The sequence below is a fragment of the Bufo bufo genome, chromosome 5 (assembly GCF_905171765.1).
Source record: "Bufo bufo chromosome 5, aBufBuf1.1, whole genome shotgun sequence".
NCBI classification, from domain to species: Eukaryota; Metazoa; Chordata; class Amphibia; order Anura; family Bufonidae; genus Bufo; species Bufo bufo.
Window position 1 is genome coordinate 546701572 of NC_053393.1, and position 8579 is coordinate 546710150.

The following is an 8579-nucleotide window of genomic DNA, read 5'->3' on the forward strand; positions in this document are numbered from 1 at the left end:
TCTGAGGCCTCCCCGCCCCCTGCCTGTAACCCTCTCCCTGCCAGAGAGCTGCACACAGCAGACTGAGGCCTGCAGAGCATCGCTCCACACCTGACTCCTGTCACTCCTCCTCTGTGACACCTGTCACCCAGCACAGCTCCTGCTGAGCCAAGTATCTAATCCTATCCTGTGTGATACAGTCTGCTGAGCTGTGTATCTAATCCTGTCCTGTGTGATACTGTCTGCTGAGCTGTGTATCTAATCCTGTCATGTGTGATACTGTCTGCTGAGATGTGTATCTAATCCTATCCTGTGTGATACTCCCTGCTGAGATGTGTATCTAATCCTATCCTGTGTGATACTGTATGCTGAGCTGTGTATCTAATCCTATCCTGTGTGATACTGTCTGCTGAGCTGTGTATCTAATCCTGTCCTGTGTGATACTGTCTGCTGAGCTGTGTATCTAATCCTATCCTGTGTGATACTGTCTGCTGAGCTGTGTATCTAATCCTATCCTGTGTGATACTCCCTGCTGAGCTGTGTATCTAATCCTGTCCTGTGTGATACTCCCTGCTGAGCTGTGTATCTAATCCTATCCTGTGTGATACTGTCTGCTGAGCTGTGTATCTAATCCTATCCTGTGTGAAACTGTCTGTTGAGCTGTGTATCTAATCCTATCCTGTGTGATACTGTCTGCTGAGCTGTGTATCTAATCCTATCCTGTGTGATACTGTCTGCTGAGCTGTGTATCTAATCCTGTCCTGTGTGATACTGTCTGCTGAGCTGTGTATCTAATCCTATCCTGTGTGATACTGTCTGCTGAGCTGTGTATCTAATCCTATCCTGTGTGATACTGTCTGCTGAGCTGTGTATCTAATCCTATCCTGTGTGATACTGTCTGCTGAGCTGTGTATCTAATCCTGCCCTGTGTGATACTGTCTGCTGAGCTGTGTATCTAATCCTATGTGATACTGTCTGCTGAGCTGTGTATCTAATCCTGTGTGATACTGTCTGCTGAGCTGTGTATCTAATCCTATCCTGTGTGATACTGCCTGCTGAGCTGTGTATCTAATCCTGTCCTGTGTGATACTGTCTGCTGAGCTGTGTATCTAATCCTGTCCTGTGTGATATGTCTGCTGAGCTGTGTATCTAATCCTATCCTGTGTGATACTGTCTGCTGAGCTGTGTATCTAATCCTGCCCTGTGTGATACTGTCTGCTGAGCTGTGTATCTAATCCTGTGTGATACTGTCTGCTGAGCTGTGTATCTAATCCTATCCTGTGTGATACTGCCTGCTGAGCTGTGTATCTAATCCTATCCTGTGTGATACTGTCTGCTGAGCTGTGTATCTAACCTTATCCTGTGTGATACTGTCTGCTGAGCTGTGTATCTAATCCTGTCCTGTGTGATACAGTCTGCTGAGCTGTGTATCTAATCCTATCCTGTGTGATACAGTCTGCTGAGCTGTGTATCTAATCCCATCCTGTGTGATACTGTCTGCTGAGCTGTGTATCTAATCCTATCATGTGTGATACTGTCTGCTGAGCTATGTATCTAATCCTATCCTGTGTGATACTGTCTGCTGAGCTGTGTATCTAATCCTATCCTGTGTGATACTGCCTGCTGAGCTGTATATCTAATCCTATCCTGTGTGATACTGTCTGCTGAGCTGTGTATCTAATCCTATCCTGTGTGATACTCCCTGCTGAGCTGTGTATCTAATCCTCTCCTGTGTGATACTGTCTGCTGAGCTGTGTATCTAATCCTCTCCTGTGTGATACTGTCTGCTGAGCTGTGTATCTAATCCTATCCTGTGTGATACTGTCTGCTGATCTGTGTATCTAATCCTATCCTGTGTGATACTGCCTGCTGAGCTGTGTATCTAATCCTATCCTGTGTGATACAGTCTGCTGAGCTGTGTATCTAATCCTCTCCTGTGTGATACTGTCTGCTGAGCTGTGTATCTAATCCTGTCCTGTGTGATGCTGTCTGCTGAGCTGTGTATCTAATCCTGTCCTGTGTGATACTGTCTGCTGAGATGTGTATCTAATCCTGTCATGTGTGATACTGTCTGCTGAGCTGTGTATCTAATCCTGTCATGTGTGATACTGTCTGCTGAGATGTGTATCTAATCCTATCCTGTGTGATACTCCCTGCTGAGATGTGTATCTAATCCTATCCTGTGTGATACTGTATGCTGAGCTGTGTATCTAATCCTATCCTGTGTGATACTGTCTGCTGAGCTGTGTATCTAATCCTATCCTGTGTGATACTCCCTGCTGAGCTGTGTATCTAATCCTGTCCTGTGTGATACTCCCTGCTGAGCTGTGTATCTAATCCTATCCTGTGTGATACTGTCTGCTGAGCTGTGTATCTAATCCTATCCTGTGTGAAACTGTCTGTTGAGCTGTGTATCTAATCCTATCCTGTGTGATACTGTCTGCTGAGCTGTGTATCTAATCCTATCCTGTGTGATACTGTCTGCTGAGCTGTGTATCTAATCCTGTCCTGTGTGATACTGTCTGCTGAGCTGTGTATCTAATCCTATCCTGTGTGATACTGTCTGCTGAGCTGTGTATCTAATCCTATCCTGTGTGATACTGTCTGCTGAGCTGTGTATCTAATCCTGCCCTGTGTGATACTGTCTGCTGAGCTGTGTATCTAATCCTATGTGATACTGTCTGCTGAGCTGTGTATCTAATCCTGTGTGATACTGTCTGCTGAGCTGTGTATCTAATCCTATCCTGTGTGATACTGCCTGCTGAGCTGTGTATCTAATCCTGTCCTGTGTGATACTGTCTGCTGAGCTGTGTATCTAATCCTGTCCTGTGTGATATGTCTGCTGAGCTGTGTATCTAATCCTATCCTGTGTGATACTGTCTGCTGAGCTGTGTATCTAATCCTGCCCTGTGTGATACTGTCTGCTGAGCTGTGTATCTAATCCTGTGTGATACTGTCTGCTGAGCTGTGTATCTAATCCTATCCTGTGTGATACTGCCTGCTGAGCTGTGTATCTAATCCTATCCTGTGTGATACTGTCTGCTGAGCTGTGTATCTAACCTTATCCTGTGTGATACTGTCTGCTGAGCTGTGTATCTAATCCTGTCCTGTGTTATACAGTCTGCTGAGCTGTGTATCTAATCCTATCATGTGTGATACTGTCTGCTGAGCTATGTATCTAATCCTATCCTGTGTGATACTGTCTGCTGAGCTGTGTATCTAATCCTATCCTGTGTGATACTGCCTGCTGAGCTGTGTATCTAATCCTATCCTGTGTGATACTGTCTGCTGAGCTGTGTATCTAATCCTATCCTGTGTGATACAGTCTGCTGAGCTGTGTATCTAATCCTCTCCTGTGTGATACTGTCTGCTGAGCTGTGTATCTAATCCTCTCCTGTGTGATACTGTCTGCTGAGCTGTGTATCTAATCCTATCCTGTGTGATACAGTCTGCTGAGCTGTGTATCTAATCCTCTCCTGTGTGATACTGTCTGCTGAGCTGTGTATCTAATCCTGTCCTGTGTGATGCTGTCTGCTGAGCTGTGTATCTGATCCTTTCCTGTGTGATACTGTCTGCTGAGCTGTGTATCTAATCCTATCCTGTGTGATACTGCCTGCTGAGCTGTGTATCTAATCCTATCCTGTGTGATACTGTCTGCTGAGCTGTGTATCTAATCCTATCCTGTGTGATACTGCCTGCTGAGCTGTGTATCTAATCCTATCCTATGTGATACTGTCTGCTGAGCTGTGTATCTAATCCTATCCTGTGTGATACTGTCTGCTGAGCTGTGTATCTAATCCTCTCCTGTGTGATACTGTCTGCTGAGCTGTGTATCTAATCCTCTCCTGTGTGATACACTCTGCTGAGCCGTGTATCTAATCCTATCCTGTGTGATACTGTCTGCTGAGCCGTGTATCTAATCCTCTCCTGTGTGATACTGTCTGCTGAGCTGTGTATCTAATCCTATCCTGTGTGATACTGCCTGCTGAGCTGTGTATCTAATTCTCTCCTGTGTGATACTGTCTGCTGAGCTGTGTATCTAATCCTATCCTGTGTGATACTGTCTGCTGAGCTGTGTATCTAATCCTATCCTGTGGGATACTGTCTGCTGAGCTGTGTATCTAATCCTATCCTGTGTGATACTGTCTGCTGAGCTGTGTATCTAATCCTATCCTGTGTGATACTGTCTGCTGAGCTGTGTATCTAATCCTATCCTGTGTGATACTGTCTGCTGAGCTGTGTATCTAATCCTGTCCTGTGTGATACTGTCTGCTGAGCTGTGTATCTAATCCTCTCCTGTGTGATACTGCCTGCTGAGCTGTGTATCTAATCCTCTCCTGTGTCATACTGCCTGCTGAGCTGTGTATCTAATCCTATCCTGTGTGATACTGTCTGCTGAGCCGTGTATCTAATCCTCTCCTGTGTGATACTGTCTGCTGAGCTGTGTATCTAATCCTATCCTGTGTGATACTGCCTGCTGAGCTGTGTATCTAATTCTCTCCTGTGTGATACTGTCTGCTGAGCTGTGTATCTAATCCTATCCTGTGTGATACTGTCTGCTGAGCTGTGTATCTAATCCTATCCTGTGGGATACTGTCTGCTGAGCTGTGTATCTAATCCTATCCTGTGTGATACTGTCTGCTGAGCTGTGTATCTAATCCTATCCTGTGTGATACTGTCTGCTGAGCTGTGTATCTAATCCTATCCTGTGTGATACTGTCTGCTGAGCTGTGTATCTAATCCTGTCCTGTGTGATACTGTCTGCTGAGCTGTGTATCTAATCCTCTCCTGTGTGATACTGCCTGCTGAGCTGTGTATCTAATCCTACCATGTGTGATACTGTCTGCTGAGCTGTGTATCTAATCCTATCCTGTGTCATACTGCCTGCTGAGCTGTGTATCTAATCCTATCCTGTGTGATACTGTCTGCTGAGCTGTGTATCTAATCCTATCCTGTGTGATACTGTCTGCTGAGCTGTGTATCTAATCCTATCCTGTGTCATACTGTCTGCTGAGCTGTGTATCTAATCCTATCCTGTGTGATACTGTCTGCTGAGCTGTGTATCTAATCCTATCCTGTGTGATACTGTCTGCTGAGCTGTGTATCTAATTCTCTCCTGTGTGATACTGCCTGCTGAGCTGTGTATCTAATCCTATCCTGTGTGATACTGCCTGCTGAGCTGTGTATCTAATCCTATCCTGTGTGATACTGTCTACTGAGCTGTGTATCTAATCCTATCCTGTGTCATACTGCCTGCGGAGCAGTGTATCTAATCCTATCCTGTGGGATACTGTCTGCTGAGCTGTGTATCTAATCCTGTCCTGTGTGATACTGCCTGCTAAGCTGTGTATATAATCCTGTCCTGTGTGATACTGCTTGCTGAGCTGTGTATCTAAACCTATCCTGTGTGATACTATCTGCTGAGCTGTGTATCTAATCCTATCCTGTGTGATATTGTCTGCTGAGCAGTGTATCTAATCCTATCCTGTGTGATACTGTCTGCTGAGCTGTGTATCTAATCCTATCCTGTGTGATACTGTCTGCTGAGCTGTGTATCTAATCCTGTCCTGTGTGATACTGTCTGCTGAGCGGTGTATCTAATCCTATCCTGTGTGATACTGTCTGCTGAGCTGTGTATCTAATCCTATCCTGTGTGATACTGTCTGCTGAGCTGTGTATCTAATCCTATCCTGTGTGATACTGTCTGCGGAGCTGTGTATCTAATCCTATCCTGTGTGATACTGTCTGCTGAGCTGTGTATCTAATCCTCCCCTGTGTGATACTGTCTGCTGAGCTGTGTATCTAATCCTGTCCTGTGTGATACTGCCTGCTGAGCTGTGTATCTAATCCTGTCCTGTGTGATACTGTCTGCTGAGCTGTGTATCTAATCCTGTCCTGTGTGATACTGTCTGCTGAGCTGTGTATCTAATCCTGTCCTGTGTGATACTGTCTGCTGAGCTGTGTATCTAATCCTGTCCTGTGTGATACTGTCTGCTGAGCTGTGTATCTAATCCTGTCCTGTGTGATACTGTCTGCTGAGCTGTGTATCTAATCATGTCCTGTGTGATACTGTCTGCTGAGCTGTGTATCTAATCCTATCCTGTGTGATACTGTCTGCTGAGCTGTGTATCTAATCCTATGTGATACTGCCTGCTGAGCTGTGTATCTAATCCTATCCTGTGTGATACTACCTGCTGAGCTGTGTATCTAATCCTACCCTGTGTGATACTGTCTGCTGAGCTGTGTATCTAATCCTATCCTGTGTGATACTGTCTGCTGAGCTGTGTATCTAATCCTATCCTGTGTGATACTGTCTGCTGAGCTGTGTATCTAATCCTATCCTGTGTGATACTGTCTGCTGAGCTGTGTATCTAATCCTGTCCTGTGTGATACTGCCTGCTGAGCTGTGTATCTAATCCTGTCCTGTGTGATACTGTCTGCTGAGCTGTGTATCTAATCCTGTCCTGTGTGATACTGTCTGCTGAGCTGTGTATCTAATCCTGTCCTGTGTGATACTGTCTGCTGAGCTGTGTATCTAATCCTGTCCTGTGTGATACTGTCTGCTGAGCTGTGTATCTAATCCTATCCTGTGTGATACTGTCTGCTGAGCTGTGTATCTAATCCTATCCTGTGTGATACTGTCTGCTGAGCTGTGTAACTAATCCTATCCTGTGTGATACTGTCTGCTGAGCTGTGTATCTAATCCTCTCCTGTGTGATACTGCCTGCTGAGCTGTGTATCTAATCCTATCCTGTGTCATTCTGCCTGCTGAGCTGTGTATCTAATCCTATCCTGTGTGATACTGTCTGCTGAGCTGTGTATCTAATCCTATCCTGTGTCATACTGTCTGCTGAGCTGTGTATCTAATCCTATCCTGTGTGATACTGTCTGCTGAGCTGTGTATCTAATCCTCTCCTGTGTGATACTGCCTGCTGAGCTGTGTATCTAATCCTATCCTGTGTGATACTGTCTCTGAGCTGTGTATCTAATCCTATTATGTGTGATACTGTCTCTGAGCTGTGTATCTAATCCTATCCTGTGTGATACTGTCTGCTGAGCTGTGTATCTAATCCTATCCAGTGTGATACTGTCTGCTGAGCTGTGTATCTAATCCTATCCAGTGTGATACTGTCTGCTGAGCTGTGTATCTAATCCTATCCTGTGTGATACTGTCTGCTGAGCTGTGTATCTAATCCTGTCCTGTGTGATACTGTCTGCTGAGCTGTGTATCTAATCCTTTCCTGTGTGATACTGTCTGCTGAGCTGTGTATCTAATCCTATCCTGTGTGATACTGTCTGCTGAGCTGTGTATCTAATCCTATCCTGTGTGATACTGTCTGCTGAGCTGTGTATCTAATCCTATCCTGTGTGATACTGCCTGCTGAGCTGTGTATCTAATCCTATCCTGTGTGATACTGTCTGCTGAGCTGTGTATCTAATCCTGTCCTGTGTGATACTGTCTGCTAAGCTGTGTATCTAATCCTATCCTGTGTGATACTGTCTGCTGAGCTATGTATCTAATCCTATCCTGTGTCATACTGTCTGCTGCGCAGTGTATCTAATCCTATCCTGTGTGATACTGTCTGCTGAGCTGTGAATCTAATCCTATCCTGTGTGATACTGTCTGCTGAGCTGTGTATCTAATCCTATCCTGTGTGATACTGTCTGCTGAGCTGTGTATCTAATCCTATCCTGTGTGATACTGTCTGCTGAGCTGTGTATCTAATCCTGTCCTGTGTGATACTGTCTGCTGAGCTGTGTATCTAATCCTATCCTGTGTGATACTGTCTGCTGAGCTGTGTATCTAATCCTATCCTGTGTGATACTGTCTGCTGAGCTGTGTATCTAACCCTATCCTGTGTGATACTGTCTGCTGAGCTGTGTATCTAATCCTATCCTGTGTCATACTGTCTGCTGCGCAGTGTATCTAATCCTGCCCTGTGTGATACTGTCTGCTGAGCTGTGTATCTAACCCTATCCTGTGTGATACTGTCTGCTGAGCTATGTATCTAATCCTATCCTGTGTCATACTGTCTGCTGCGCAGTGTATCTAATCCTATCCTGTGTGATACTGTCTGCTGAGCTGTGTATCTAATCCTATCCTGTGTGATACTGTCTGCTGAGCTGTGAATCTAATCCTATCCTGTGTGATACTGCCTGCTGAGCTGTGTATCTAATCCTGTGTGATACTGTCTGCTGAGCTGTGTATCTAATCCTATCCTGTGTGATACTGCCTGCTGAGCTGTGTATCTAATCCTATCCTGTGTGATACTGTCTGCTGAGCTGTGTATCTAATCCTATCCTGTGTGATACTGTCTGCTGAGCTGTGTATCTAATCCTATCCTGTGTGATACTGTCTGCTGAGCTGTGTATCTAATCCTCTCCTGTGTGATACTGTCTGCTGAGCTGTGTATCTAATCCTGTCCTGTGTGATACTGTCTGCTGAGCTGTGTATCTAATCCTATCCTGTGTGATACTGTCTGCTGAGCTGTGTATCTAATCCTATCCTGTGTGATACTGTCTGCTGAGCTGTGTATCTAATCCTATCCTGTGTGATACTGTCTGCTGAGCTGTGTATCTAATCCTATCCTGTGTGATAC